The sequence below is a fragment of the Aethina tumida genome, chromosome 8 (assembly GCF_024364675.1).
Source record: "Aethina tumida isolate Nest 87 chromosome 8, icAetTumi1.1, whole genome shotgun sequence".
Lineage (NCBI taxonomy): Eukaryota > Metazoa > Arthropoda > Insecta > Coleoptera > Nitidulidae > Aethina > Aethina tumida.
Genome location: NC_065442.1, coordinates 2592233 through 2608115, shown reverse-complemented (window position 1 = coordinate 2608115; position 15883 = coordinate 2592233). Strand labels below are relative to the sequence as shown.

At 36.1% G+C, this 15883-nt stretch overlaps 2 long non-coding RNA genes across 2 annotated transcripts; one reads left to right on the top strand and one right to left on the bottom strand.

Annotated features, from left to right (window-relative positions):
* Positions 1-2574: 2574 nt before the first annotated feature.
* LOC126266411 (uncharacterized) lies at positions 2575-5867 on the bottom strand. Its single transcript, XR_007548796.1, has 3 exons — positions 5457-5867; positions 5234-5391; positions 2575-3035 (listed from the first exon to the last, which is right to left on the bottom strand). It is a non-coding gene; the product is annotated as an uncharacterized LOC126266411 (long non-coding RNA).
* A 9226-nt stretch (positions 5868-15093) lies between these two features.
* LOC126266416 (uncharacterized) lies at positions 15094-15484 on the top strand. Its single transcript, XR_007548802.1, has 3 exons — positions 15094-15182; positions 15239-15308; positions 15364-15484. It is a non-coding gene; the product is annotated as an uncharacterized LOC126266416 (long non-coding RNA).
* Positions 15485-15883: the final 399 nt, after the last annotated feature.

Sequence of the window (15883 nt, the reverse complement as noted above, 5' to 3'; positions counted from 1 at the left end):
AGATGATTTGGAATCTAAGGAAATTTTTCGTATATTGGAGGACCTTTGCCGTACCGCCGAGTCTGTGAATGGGAAAGTAGCATACAAAGGTGGTACTTGTGAAAAGACTTATTTAAATAAAATAAATTATGGGCATCTGAGTGTTAACATTGAAGTATTTGCATGTCCAAAATTAGATATATTAATTGAAACGTATAATCACAGTGCCACCGTAGCTGCAGACCAAAATTGTTCACGGCACAACCAATTGATTAGAACTAAATCACCTCCCCACTGCCCACAAATGGAAGTGAAATATTTCTACGAATTTCTTAAAAGGAATAATTGGTTGTGCAAAGGAAAAGAATACTCATGACAGTGTAAAGATGTGTGGTGGGGAGAAAACAAAAGTTCAACGAATTCAATAAATACATGCTGCTTTATTGATTTCTTTCTCATTTATTAAAAAACAACTGGAACATTGTTATGATGATGGGGAGTCATCGGAACAATAGCATCAACAGAAATTTCACTTTACTGGATGTTGCTGGTCCACTCCAGACGCCACCGACGGTCTCGACACGTGCAATTGTTTTCACATAAGGATAAGTATTCAAAAAGCCAATGATCTGATCGATCAATATAAATAACTGTAATGAAGTAGTAGGACAAGAAATGAAAGTATACTTATAATATTGAGGTCAACTTGTTCTTGGTGTCGTTTTCTCCATCGTTGCTCTTAATAAACAGATGTGCATAAGAAGATATAAATATGCAAACCGGTTCTAAAGTAATAATTGCATTCGAAGTCAAATATTCACATCGACAACAACAGCAGCAGCAGTAGCAGCAGCAGCGACGGCGGTGGTGGTGGTGTTAGTGCATGATAAAGGTGCGCGCGGAAATTATTATGAATATTAGAACTAGAAGTCAAACAGGGAGAGTAACAGCAGCAACAAGAGCAGCAGATTTTGATAGAAACAACACATTGATGGATGAGTTGGAGGAACTGAAAGAAAAAATAAGTAGAGAAAAATTTGATTATCTTTTAAATTTAGCACTGTACTGTTCTTGTGGTTGTGGCCAATTATTAGGTACTTGCCAGAAATATAAAAGTAATAATGATAATAATTATGATTATGTACCTTACATTAGTAATGTTGGATTAGTTAATTTTAAAGAATTAATAGACATAAGTGATAGAATTTGGGATAAATATGCAGATTTTTTATGTCAAAGAAAACATTGAGTAGCGTTGAAGATGGTAGTGGAGGAAAAGACTGTGGAATATTATTATAATTGTGTGCTGTACCTTACATTAGTAATGTTGGATTACTTAATTTTAAAGAATTAATATACAGATTTTGTATGTCAAAGCAAGCATTGAAGGTTGTGTATGTAATTAATAATAATTGAAATAAATGTATTTAAATAATTGTGTGTGTGTGTTTTATTATGCTTTTTCTTCTCATTCAAGCAGATAGCGTCGTTGAGTGGGCGGGGCTTTCTATATAAGTCACACATGTTCAGTGACATCAACTTTTCACATGTCAAAGTATTCACGCATTTTATCTCTCGGGCAGTACCGCTCCACAAGCCAGTGGTGGCGGGAAGCCAACGGATCAACTGCAAGCCCAATCCTCACCCAGGGAGGTTCTAGGACCTTCCTCAGATTGGGCTTGTTCTTCCGGGAACCAGTTGACAGGGGGCTGGCATCTTTGTCAGTCCCGTCTTCTGGTTCAACTTCACCCGTGTATGTATATACACGCCCTTTCCCCCATATGTGCTAGCACATATGGTTTCCAATTGGCTATGATCTCCGGATCGGTGCCCGGAGGGGGGTTTACACTTTCCCCTCTCTGTCCCCAAAAAAAAAAAAAAAAAAAGCATTCCCATTGCTCGACTACTTAAGTTTGCAAAATTTCAAGAGTTCTCATTGGTCAGGAATGCAAATAAAACTAATTCCCTATTGGTTTCCATCCGCAACAAGTAACATCCCTTACATCCCATTGGTCTACAACAATAGGCCACACCTCCAACAGATCAGGGGGTGTGGCATCTACACAAATGGAGAGGGGCGAGCGCTGTGATTGGTCAGTGGGCCAGAAACCGCTTTATATATCTACTTACTACACACAACACAGCAACACAGTATAACAAATCGAACAATTATCCTATTAATCATTTCACAATAATTTTTGGTTTTATTTAATTTCTTATTTCTTAAATATAATTAGAAGATATTTTATTAAACAGAATTATTTTCTTTTAAGCCTAGAACACAAATGATATTGACTAATTAACTAATTTAGGTTAGTAAAACAAATTTATTTTCAAAATCATCTTTTTTTTGAAAACATGGTAACAAGATATATATATATATATATATATATATATATAACTACATACAGAAGCAAGTTCGTTAGGATTAGATGTCGCTGTTAGCTGTCGAATAGAGGAAAGTTGGAACCAAAGTATCACAGACACTTTGAGGTAACGCATTGTTTAATTAATGAGGTACGTACTCCGAAGGATTGGCAGCCGAGGTAGAACTACAATAGCAGCGCATGAACAGTTACGAACATGGCCAGATACAGAAATTCTATAAGGTATGATGGATATAGATTTATTTAATAAGATTGATGTGTGAATGTGTGTAAAGGTCCCTGCTTAGTAGGCTGTTTAAGGTCCCTGTGTATCAGGCTATATGTGAAGGTCCCTGCTTAGTAGACTATGATTAAGGTCCCTGCTCGACAGGCTATTTTTAAGGTCCCTACTTTGCAGGCTATGTTTAATGGTCCCTGCTTGGCAGGCTATTTTTAAGGACTCTGCTCTACAGGCTTAGATTGTTGTGTTCTGGGTCTGTGAGACAAGCGGGTAATAGACCTGGTAGTGATTGAACCGCCTCTGAGCTCCTGGCTAGAATATGGTATCTTTTGATAGCACTTGAGAGTCATGGGTGTAACAGACCTGTTGGTGGTTGTGCCGCCTCTGAGCTTCTAGTGGTTGTGCCGCCTCTGAGCTTCTAGTGGTTGTTAACTGTGCCACATAACAGTCTATTTTGTTAAACGAAATAAGGTTTAGACTTAGTTCTTGGAATATATTTTGAGCTTGTAGCGCTGTTATAATGTTTACAGATTACCGGTGTCAGGTGAATCTTTGCAAAACTGCGGAAGGTGCGAGGACGCCCCACATGTCAGGAAGGCCGTGTTAGCTTACGTCATCACCTTCACTGATGGACCGATGCGACGTGCTCACATCTATTTAGACTAGTTTTGTTTTATAAGCAAATCTGAAGTATTTGTTTACATTTAATAATCGGGGCAGTTCTTAAGAAAGAACCAGGCAGTCAAGCTTTAGATGTCGAGGGTTAAAGAACGTTTGTTGTAATAAAGTGTATTATTGTGAATTTAGTGTTTTAATCAAACTGAAAAGACAGATTAACAGTCGCTAATCTATCATATATATATATATATATATTGATATGTAAAAATCTTAAGCTAATAACGTTTTCACAAATCTGGTTTTACAAGATTTAATGTACCTAATCTCTTAAAACATTGTCTTTTTTTCAACTAGAAACGAAAATAGAAGAGTAACTGATAACTGCAAAGATTACGCTTAATATTTTCTATAAGCAAATACAATTATTCATGTTGTTTCACTGATTTAGGTATTTTAATTTTAAAAATTGTCATTGCAATTTAATGTTCCATATAATAAAATAAATACAATTTTGTGATTATAAAATGAATTGGGAAACACTATGGCCATTCTGCAAACAGACTCACTGAGGTCTAAGATGATTTAGATTTAAGAATCGAGTCGAAATACGACGTGAATTTTGTGAATTATATGTCATATATTAATTTCAAATTGTGTATCAACAGCAATGTTGGAGATTCGGAGTGAGTTTTTTATATTCAATTTTAATAACAAAAAAGGCAAAATGAATTTCTAGTTTACCTCGGGGCTAATATGAACAGCAGTAACGTTCCGAATACAAAATACTAATAATAATAAATAATTTTTAAAAAATCCCTTGTTGATAAAAATATGTCAAAATAGTGAAAGTATAAAAAATAATTTTAACAATCACGTAACTCATATAATTTAGTCATTCTATTTATTTGTTTTTTTTTTCTCAAATTTCTAAATATTTGTATAATCTTAAATACAGAATCTTATAAACAATTTAAATAAATAAAATAGTACAAAATATGTGTAACTGAATCTATAGAATGAATAAACATTATTATATAACACTAATATATTATATGTTTACTCAATAGATATCTTATATTTTATTTATTTTCATTTACAATATTGATATTTAATTTATTTGTTTAAAATAAATACAAATAATAAAAAAATTAAATAATAGTAATTACAAAATTATATAACATACACTCGAGGCTATTAAAACTGTATGTAACAACATTTAAAGAATACCATTTATAGAAACAGATTACAAATGATGAATGAGTTATAAGATACAATAGCATATGATATTCAAAGAAACAATAAATGAGAAACAAGAGTGAGGATCTTTTTTGAACAAACCAAAGTGGTATTTTTAAATTCCAAATTGTTTTCGTCGCCTTTTACAACGAAATGTATGTTATATTGTTAATAACTATTGTTATTTTATTGTTTTAATTTTAATCTACATAAAGAAATTAATCGCAAAATTATTCATAAAAAAGTTTCAAAAAAGTAACTCGGTGTTGTGAATCTTGACTGTTATTTAACAGCATAAGAGTAAATTCAATTAACAATTTGCCATTATTATTAAATAGAATATTCCATACTGATAACATTTAAGTAATTGTCGTATATCGTGAAATTTCAACTCAGGCAAGAATAATTTCTAATCACTCGATCTTTTTTATTATATTTGTTTATAACATTTAAAATGTTTTAATATGCACTATTTTATAATTCATAAATACATGGTCTTGTTATGAAAATAGTTAATTTTATTTCTTGTATGAAATATTTTAAATATTTTTATTTTATTTTTTAGCTCAAATAATAATTTAAATCATTTTTAAAATCATGTCAAAATAATATTAAGATTATTTTAATATTTGTTATTTAAATAATCGCTTTAAATATTTTAATTATAACAATTTCAACCACTTATAGTAGTAGATAGTACTTATCAGACTACACACGTATACATGTTATCGTAAAACACCAATGTAAAATATTGTGGGGTAAAATTATTTCAATATATTTTCATATAACTTACTTCGATACTCTATGGTAAAAGCATCTTCTAAGCCTGATGTGAACTGTTATGTCACATACAATGAGATTACACTGATGTAATATTTTGACTCCCGACCATTTGAATATGAAAAAACACAATTGCATCAATTGCTTCTAAGGTTTGTCAGTTATTGCCATCTAAAACATAAAAGATAGGAATATAATAGGTATAAATCTATTTGACAGTAAAAATAAAAACTAACCTACAAATAATTTCACAAAAATTAACTTGTTTCAAAATTGCAAATCATATAGTAAATGAATTGTAAATTTTACCAACGTGGATAATGGAGAAATGCTCATCAATTATACATTGACACGTAATTATTACATTTTCAGTTGATAGCCATTGTTCAAAAAATTTGTCTGTGCCTATATTAGAAATTTCTGAAACCTTTACTTCAAAGGCGGCATCTGGTGTCTTTGTAGTTAATTAAAGCTACGATTAAACTAATATTACTAAGTACTTATGGATTTTTGTTACGTTTGTTGGGGTTGTAGTGGGATTACGACAATTTACTCCAAATAAATGCAACACTGGTTTTGTGTATCGTTTGTTGGGCACCTTTTTTACATGAACAAAACTAATGAACGAAAATAGTTATAGGGAAGTTGACGCGCGAATTTCATTTGGCACTTTTGCCAACCTTCTTTATTTTTTGTTTTACCAACTTCAGAAAAATAACACATTGAACCGGACTGTCGTCTACCCGTCATTGAATATTCAGAAAAATATTGCACACAACGTTGCCATATTTAATATACATTTTCGGTAGTTTCATTATAGCGGCCTGAAAATATGTTGGTAGTTCCCGCAGGCGCATTAGCATTATTTTTTTGGAAAATTTATCAAGAACAAAATAATATTTATAATAATTTATCAGAATCAAAATAATAATGATATGTAACATAATTTTTGGTTTTTTTATGAATTTTTGAAAATCTAACAATTTTTATTAAATTATTAAATTAAATTTAAAATTAAAGAATCAAATATTCATTTTATATATTTTTTAAATATTTTATTTTTAGCCGTGAGGAAGGATTTGTCTTTTTTTCCTTGAAATTTTTATCAAAAATTTTATATATCTTTTTTCAGAAAGTTCAAAAATAGAATACTTTAAAAAAAAATTACAGTTGGCAGTTATAGAGATTGCCGATAGAAGTGAAAATTTAGGTTTTTATATGGTTTTTTATTATTTAAAATTGTCCTCCAAAATATTTTTTTCCATAGCCGAAGAAAATATCATCGGTCTGCCCAATGCCTTAACTCCATTGCTAACGGTGTTTTCTGCGTCAGCGTCTTTTTATGGTAACCTTGGGAACTCAATATACACGACTTCATTCATTCAAACCGTAATCACCATTTTTTCGACATTGTAACACTAAAATATTTTTTTGAATTTTAATTTTCTTTTACAAAAGTATGTAGTTGCCTAAATTAGACTGGTCTAATTTAGATGCCTGTCTTGAGAACAGCTTCTGCACTTACGTCGTAATAACAGATTTTTTAATTAATCATACACGAAATTTTTGTCACGATGCAACCACGAGGTGCGTTTTAAGTCAAATCTGTATTGGTAGTTGATGCAATGTGTCTTTTTGCTAATTAATTTGTTAGGTAATGGTAGACCGTTGTAATATTTATCAATGATTGTTGTTTGTTTAAATATGACTGCAGTCGCACTGCAGAATTTTAGCTGTAACTGAGACAAACACAAATATAACAACGTTCTCATATCAATCGCATGAGTATTGTAACGAGCTGCAGGTGATGAATCGGCGCGCCAGAGAATTCGAGAAAGGTATGAAATAATCTGCCGACGATCGCTGCATACGGGGTGCGAAACTGAGTCTCAACTGGGATTGAATATTCTAGAAGTACCGGCTGAGGATATAAATGTGCGCTTGACCGACAAGAAGTTTACCTCAGGGTGGATCCACCTTGCCGTGATCCAGGGGCACAGTACCGCTCCACAAGCCAGTGGTAGTGGGAAGCAAACGAGTCCAACCCAGCAAGACCAATCTTCCCCAGGAAGATCTCGCATCTTCCTCAGATTGGTCTTGCTCCTCCCGAACCAGTTGACAGTGGCATCTACGTCAGCTTTAGTCTTCTGATTCAGCTCACCCGCATACGTTTGCGCTTACGTTTTTCATCTGGGTTGAGAACTTTAGTACCCGGAGGGGGGTTTTCTGTCTAGAAGACTCAGTCAGACAATCTGGTTCAGACTGAGAGTCATGAGCGTTAGACATAATTAACCACAAGAGTCAGTCAGACAGTCTTACTCAGACTGAGAGTCATGAGGGTTAGACATAAATAACCACAAGGATTGAAAAATAAATAGTAGTACTGTGTATATAAACTGTAAATAGTGTAATAATTGTTTAATAGAGTTTAGTTTAATTTAGTATCAGTTTTATTTTCACACTGCCCGAACCCCGGAAAACTGTTATGGTATTTTTGAAATTTGACCTCCTACTATGCCTTGTATGTGGCCGTGTTTTATTGAAAAGATTTATGCCGTGATAATTCGTAGATTTTATTTCCATTATTTGGTCAAAAACCTGAATTGAAGAAACATTTTCTTCTATATCCAAAAGAATTCCAGCAGCATCTGCATCAAAAGAAAAGTTTCTTGTAGGTGTTGTGTTGGTATCAGTGGCTAACTTCTTTTGTTACGACGAAACTAGACGATTTAAGCCTTTTTTGAGGCGGTTCTTCAAGTTGATCTATGGTGTTACGTGTATTTTGTATACTGATTTCAAAATGATTAATAGTTTTTTATATGAACCAAGTTAATAATCCTTTTTTGTATTTGTTTGAATAAAATTTCAATGTGTGCTAGAATAAATTGAAAAAAATCAAGCCAATTTAAAAATGTACTGTCGTTCAAATATCTTTGGAGCATATCTGTCTGATTTATAGAATTGGTATCATTTTGGTGGTCATGCATTCTTTTAAAGGTTCCTTGTAGCTATGCGCTGAGACAACTGTCCGCGAAGTTCCATCTCGTTTGCGGAGCAGCTGGAATATTCTTAGATACAATAATTTTCAAAATCTCAGTACGCTTCGGTGATTGTGAAAAAAACTTTGAAAAAACTTGAAGGTTAGCAAAACATTTCTGTTCGGTTTTCTTTTGACTTACTTTTTTCCTATTATTAAATTTATATGGTGGGTACAACAATGAACGAATCACATAGGTGATATTGTACTATTAATGGTTACAGAGTTATTTGAAGTACCCGTAATTCTGTTGTACAAACAGAATTAAGTCCTTCAGCAGTATGGGAATGCGGCGTAAGATATTTCCAAAACCGTTCGTGAACATGTCCGTTTTCTTCATAACTTAAAATCAATACCATCTGTATAGTGGTCGATACATCGATGGTTTTATCAGCATGAACTGCTACGTATTCACATTTTTTCTTTTTAATATCGTTCTCAAGAGTTTTTTATGTACCTTTGAAGACTGTTACAACTCCGATACATGGTCTATTAATCCACGAAATACCCCATCATTAATAGACCCAATTGGATCATTGTCACCTCGCAAGGCTAACTCAAATGCAACACAAAAGTTGACAATCGATAAGAAGTGATGAAATATACATGTTTTTATCAACTTGTTCGTTATACTTTTGGATATTGCTTCTATACACAGAATCTGACTGATTACGAATGTCGACCGTGCCTTTTCACAAACTAACTCATTACATTTTGTAGGTGTACTTACGAAGAATCATGTTTTTTTATTTTTTCACTCAAATGGGTCAAATCCTTGATTCCAGATTCTGTCCAAATCGATTCTCCGCCAAAAATAATGCAAGGAAACGTGTTAACATTAGTAACTCAGAAAATTTTAAATTTAATTAAAAAAAAAGTTATAATCTTAAAAACTTTTAATCGTTAGTTTTAATTTGTCTTAATTTTATTGAACAAGCGAAATAACTAGAAAACAATCCTAAATATTCGAAATTAACTTAAAATCACTTACCTTGAATTTCACAAAGTGTGGGCTAAATTGCACAGCATCATATTCAGAAAGTTACCGTGAGTCAGAATTTTTTTTCGGTTAATGTATTCTCTACAGAGGAAATACCAATTTATGTGAGAGGACTACACAGCATTGCAATGATATTGACATATGTACCTTTAGGCTTTACAACGGGCACATAATATGTTATTACTAAAATATAATCTTATAACGAAACGACTATAAGTGTTTAGTAAAATTTTTTCAGTTTCAGTTAAATATTTTTGTAACTCATTATCAGTGTTCTCTCTAAATTAAAGAATTTAAATTGTTAACTTTAAGCTGAACCTCTCTTGCTGGTCGTCTATTATTCAATAGAATAACTTACGTGTACAACATATCTTTTCAAGAATAATAAGTCTTGGCATCAGACTCATTTGCTTTCAGTTGGTTATATGATTCATCTGCACTTGATTTCAAAGAAAGATTAATCTTTTTCAAATCGTTAGTACATCGTAGCAATTCTTCCTTGTTCCATTTGTTTTCAATTAAATTAGTACCTGCTTATGCTGAAACTTTATCACACCATTGTGATTCTGTAAGTCTCTTTAATATTTTAAGGTCTTTTCGTTGTTCATTTGTATTTTTAATCTGGACGAGATGGATGTATGCAGTGTCGCAACAAATTTATAACCGAAGTTGAAAACTCGTAATTCTCCGTTTCAGAATTATAAATTGCCATTTTACTACGAATTACCATACTACTACGAATTAAACTGAGAGAGATAGCAGAGGTAATGATAATATACAAAAAAAATGTCTGTCACATACTACATCAAGATTTAGATATGAGAAAGCGGTCCGCGCGTTGGGTGCCGCGTTTGCTCACGTTAAACCAAAAACGTGTTCGAATGAACATTTCCAGCGCTCAGCGCTCTGTTGGCGCAATTTAGGCAATCCGAGTTTTGGCGCCGATTAATTACTGTAGATGAAACGTTATACGCTTGAAACAAAAATATAGTCAAACCGGGTACAAAAAAAGCAAAAACTGTTTTTTTTTGGCTGGGAAAGTGATAGCGACTGTTTTCTGAGATAGTCATGGAGTTATCTTAGTTGAGTATCTTCAAAAAGGAGAAACTATTACAGGAGCTTACTACACATCATTACTCGACAAGCTGAAGGCAGAAATTGCGGAAAAACGGCCAGAGATTTTCGTCAAATAAGGAGGCAATCACCTTTTAAGAAAAAAATTGTTGTATCATGTTAAGTCGGAAACTATTCAATTTGTTGTTTTGGTTGTCTATGTATGTATAATTATAGTTAATTTTGGTTTGTTGGGTTGGGAAGAATAGATATACTTCGTGCGTCTGCGACTCAACACTGTTGAGTCAACAGACCCTTTTTTCATTTTGTTTTTATGTAAAAAAGGTGTAGCGATACTGTGTACATTGCATTTTACCAGTGTTTTTTTCGTTGAAAATAAAATAGTTTAAAATTTTTGTGACTATTAATCAACGAACCCGTCGTAGAAGTTAGAAACGGGGCCTTTCTTCGACGCGACATAAATAGTGACGACCGTGACAGGATTGGTGGTGTGCGAAGAGATTTACGTTCGGTGGGAGTACCGGTATACAGAAACAAAATGTCGGTGGATCAAAAGATAAGACATTACTAATAGCCAGTGACCAGGAGGAACCAGCAAAACGAAGCGCTAAAGTTGCCATGGAGCTGATCCAAGGTAAACGCGATCAGTTGACACAAATTAATGCTGAAATATTAGAATATTCATGGATGTTCCTGGAAATACAATGTCGGTTCGAGGCCGCGAACAACGAGGCAGTTGAGACCAGTTCCCAGAGGTGTTCCGTAGTTAGTGGTGTCAGTCAGTCAAGCAAATGATAGGGGTCAAGCATAGAGGCGGTTCAAACTCCCATCCATTACTTTTAAGACACCATGATGTCAGTATTGATCCCAGCGGTAAGATTGAATACTCAGTTCAGGGTACCGTGCCTGGCAGCAGGGCCAGACAGCTCGTTGCTAGTTTTTCTGCGGTCTGGAAAAATTATAATAAAATTGTGGAGTCCCTGTTCGTGGGATTTGGTCGAGAAGATTGACAAATCGAAGTCTCTGTAAGGGAGTTACTGAAGTTAGTGGTCAACAATGTTGGATGTGTCTCTGTTATATGATAGGCTCGAAACACAGCTCAGAACTCTAGAGTCGTTGGGAATAACGTCCAACAAAAGTGCGGCCATGATTTTTCCGCTTATCGAGTCATGTCTGCCAGAGAAATTGATACGTGTGTGGAAGAGGTCATCATACAGCAAAATGGATAGTGGAGGTGGTTCAACAGAAGGTCTGAACAGCGGCAAAGGCACATTGGAAGGAGCAAAGGATTAATTTGGCCACTGAGGGTTTTGGGCTAATCACGACTAAAAGGCCAACACAAAGAGCAGACTCTCGAGCAAGACGGAACAGTACATTTGTGAGCAAGCAAGAGACGGGAATTCCCGTGGAGTGTGTTTGATGCGATGGGAAACACGATGGATCCAAATGTTTTAAAGCAAGTGATTGGTCAATTAGGCAGAAGCGAACCTCTCTAAGGAAACGAAATGCATGTTTTCATTGTTTAAGGCTCGGACATGTCTCAAAAAGATGCAAAGTTAAACAGAAATGCATCCTTTGTGGGAAACACCATGAGGCCATCATGTGTACAAGTAAAGGACAGCAAGCCGCTGAAGAACGGCTGCCATGGATAGATGGACATCCCCCATACCAACGAATTTTGGTTTAGCTCACAAGAGGCTTGGTATTACTCGTAAGAAATTGGTAGCGGAAGACATACTTGTTTCTTATGGCGCAATCTTTGAGCAGTGGGAAGCCCATGTTGTGCGCTGTTTTCCAGTACCCCGGCTGTTTACTTGCTCCCATAGACCGGTTATAAAGATGAATAGTCTAGAAAAAGGTGCGAACTTAATAGAAGTCATACCAGAGATTCTGTTAAGGTTTCGTAAGAGCAGAATCAGTGTTACTGCAGAAATAAAACAGGCTTTTCTACAAATCGGTGTGCATGAAAAGGATCGAGATTTCATGCGTTTCCTGTGGATGGATCAGAATGAAAATATGTGTACTTTTCGACATCGACGCGTCGTTTCCGGAGTCACTTGCAGTCAATTTCTGTTGGGGGCCACAATCGAGAGGCACCTGAAAATGGTTTTAAACGCTGACGAAGAGGGAACACCATATTCCAAGGAAACCGTGAGGTTGTTGTCAAGTTTCAACGTGGACAACTGCGTGACGAGCGTGAGCAACAAGTTAGCATTGGACTCGTTTATGCAAGAGGCAAGCACAGTCATGTTAAAAGCCAAATTTGATCTCCGAGGGTGGGAGCACTCCGGGCAGCTGAAAGACCGTCCCACCCCTGATATATCGAAGAAATCGGAGAATCCCATTACGTCATGTTGTCGATGACACATTCACGTGTCCAGCCACTCTACTTCCCAAATTATTGTTACAGCGTACATGGGAGAAGAGACTGGGATGGAATCAGCCTGTTGAGGTCGACATCGAAAACAGTTTTAGGACGTGGGTAAGTGAAATACATTATTTGAAGAGAATACGGGTAGGATATATGATGAAGCAACAAATCACTCAGTTCATACCTTTTGTGATGCTAGCAAAGATGCTTATGCTGCGGTGGTGTTTCTGAGAAGCATTCAGAATGGTCAAGAAAAAGTGAAGTTGTTGGCCGCAAAGAGCAGAATTGCACCAATCCCGCGGTTGAAACTATTAGCCACCGGGGTGGGAGCGAGGTTGCACGCGATGGTAAAACGAAGTCTAGAAATGGATGTGAAAAGTTTCTTTTGGAGCGACTCCTCTACTGCATTATCCTGGATCCGCCATGAGGAGGAATGGGCCATATTTGTGTACAATAGGGTAGCAGAGATTTGTTCCGTGAGTGCACGAGACGAATGGCATTATATGCCCGGTAAAGCAAATCCCGATGATCTGCCATCACGTGGTTGTACACCACAACAGTTGTTGGATTCCCAATGGTGAGAGGGACCTAGTTGACTATATGGTGAACCCACATCTTGGCCTTTATACGAGAACCCTATGTTGGATGAGTGCGAAGTAAACAAGGAAAAGAAGTGACGCGTGATTTCATTGGGAAATGTTGGAGCCAAGGAGGGAAGTAAAGAATGGCATCTTACTTACTTATCGAAGATAACAAAAACGATCCGTATGATGGCATGGATTTTACGTTTCCGAGATAATCTCCAAAACAAGTTGGCCCGCAGAACGGGAGATATCTCTAGCCAAGAGTATGAGAGAGCTGAAAAGCGATGAAGTGTTTCAAAGACCAAGAAGGTGTGCTTCGATTGAAATCACGGATAAGTCAACGGGAAGACAGCGAACCGTTCCGTTTTCCTGCCATTTTGCCAGCTAAACACTCCGTGGTAAGGTGCTTAATGAGGCACCATTACGTTTAGGCTTGTCATGTTGGGACGCAAGGGCTGATGAGTAAGTTACGCGAAACCTATTGGATTCTTGGTGGAAGAAGAGGAGTCCGGTCAGTAGTTACCCATTGCGGCACGTGCAAACGGTTTAATGGAAAAGCGTGCGCTGCGGAAATTCCTCCACTTCCTGAAAGTAGAGTCTGGGATGCTGCGGCCTTTGAAGTAACGGGAGTTGATTTCGCCAGCCCTCTTTTCTTAAAAACGGGAGAAAAAACATGGATTTGTCTATTCATTTGTGCTGTGTATCGAGCAGTACATTTGGAATTGTAGCGACAACGGTACCAACTTTGTCGGAACTGACAATCTTTCCAGTTGTTTAGAGTGGGAAAAGAGAGCAGCCGGTTGTGCTACAGAAAAGATAAAGTGGCGTTTCAATCCGCTAACCGCTTCCTGGTGGGGAGGTTTTTGGGAAAGGCTAGTCGGCGTGCTCAAGTATGGTTTAAAGAAGGTCTTGGAACGTGTTTCATTGAACTACGAGAATTTGAACACCTTCTTATGCGATTGTAAAGAGGCAGTCAACTCGAGACCCATTACGTATGTGTCTCCGGATTCGGAAGACATCATTCCGATGACACCTATGATGTTTCTGTGTGAACAAGTAGATGGTAATGTACCGGACTACGATGCAGTTGATCAACAGTCACTTTTTAAGAAAGTTACGTATCTGCAAACTTTGCGGGAAACCTTAAGGTTAAGGTTTCGTAACGAATACTAGGACAATTGAGACGTTCCAGCCGACCATTAGGAGAAGTAGTTTTTGTGAGATCCGATCAGGAAAAACGAATCTATTGACTACTGAGAAGGGTGGAAGAGCTGTTACATGGCAAGGATTGCAACGTTCGACTGGTTAGAATTAGGACGATGGGTGGACAACTCTTGAGACCAGTGCAGAGGATTTTCCCATTAGAATGTGCTGTGGAAGAGTTCGAGGATCGATTTCCTATGGTTGCAGAGGACGGAGCTGATCTCCGAGCTAAAGAAACAACTCATACCAAAGATGAGAGGGAAGCAAGTGGGAGTGGTGAATGACGGATTGCCGAAAGTGGGTGTCACGCGAAAAGGTCGTCTAGTGCACATACTGTTAGGCCTTAGATGAAGAGCGCCGTGTGTTCCATGAGTGGTTGAGACATTTTGGGAACTATCCCAAGGTGGGAGCAGTGTGGCCGTTTCGGAAACGGACTTTCTGCGAATTTCGTTAGACAAGTTCGGTGCCTTTAGACTCGGCAAGATTCGGTTTTTGAATCGGGTCGTTTCTGGAGGAGACGGGTCCATATGGTTTATATCATTCGCTTAGATCTCGACTTCTGACGAATAAATGCGAAGGCATCCGAAAGTCGGCCCCGCGGTGGCTTTCTGCGAACGGCGGCGCGACGGATTTGGGCAGTATACATTTTCAAATTTCTAACTGCGACAACATTGAAAGTCCTCCAAGCGTAAGGTAATTACTTTGTTAAAATGTATATGGTAAATATTTATTTGTATATATGTTTTTAGTCCCGATTTTCCACAACCATCGCATTGTACTGTGATGAATATAAATCTGTGTTCCTTTGTTCAACTTAAGGTAATTAAAATTAACAAAACATTGTTGAAAAATCTATGTTGAATATGTATTTTAGCACTGGTTCTCCTCCATTTATCTTCGTACTGTGACAAAAGACGTTCAGTCGGAGGCAATTAAAATTAATCAGACGTATTGTTGAAATTTGGCACGGAATTAAGTTTAGAGCTAAATTTGTGTATAATTACGATGCAAAATCTCAATGTGTAAGGTAATTAATTATATAAAAAAATGGTAAAATACTATTTTGAACAAGTATTTCAGCTCCATATAATAGAGGTAATATGTATATTTAAATATAGTTATATATTATACTAGCTGACCCGACAAACGTTGTATTGTTATTATTATTATTGTTACAACAAATATGATTCATGGTCCATGTGGTACTCTTAATAGTTCATCGCCTTGCATGGCAAATGGAAAATGTACTAAAAATTTTCCTAAAGATTTTACCAATGATACGGTCACAAATGTCGACGGATACCCAATATATCATCGAAGAAATCGTGATAATGGTTGATCGTAGAAGGGTGAAAATTTAGGATTGTATGTATTTTTGTATGTTGTACAATAAA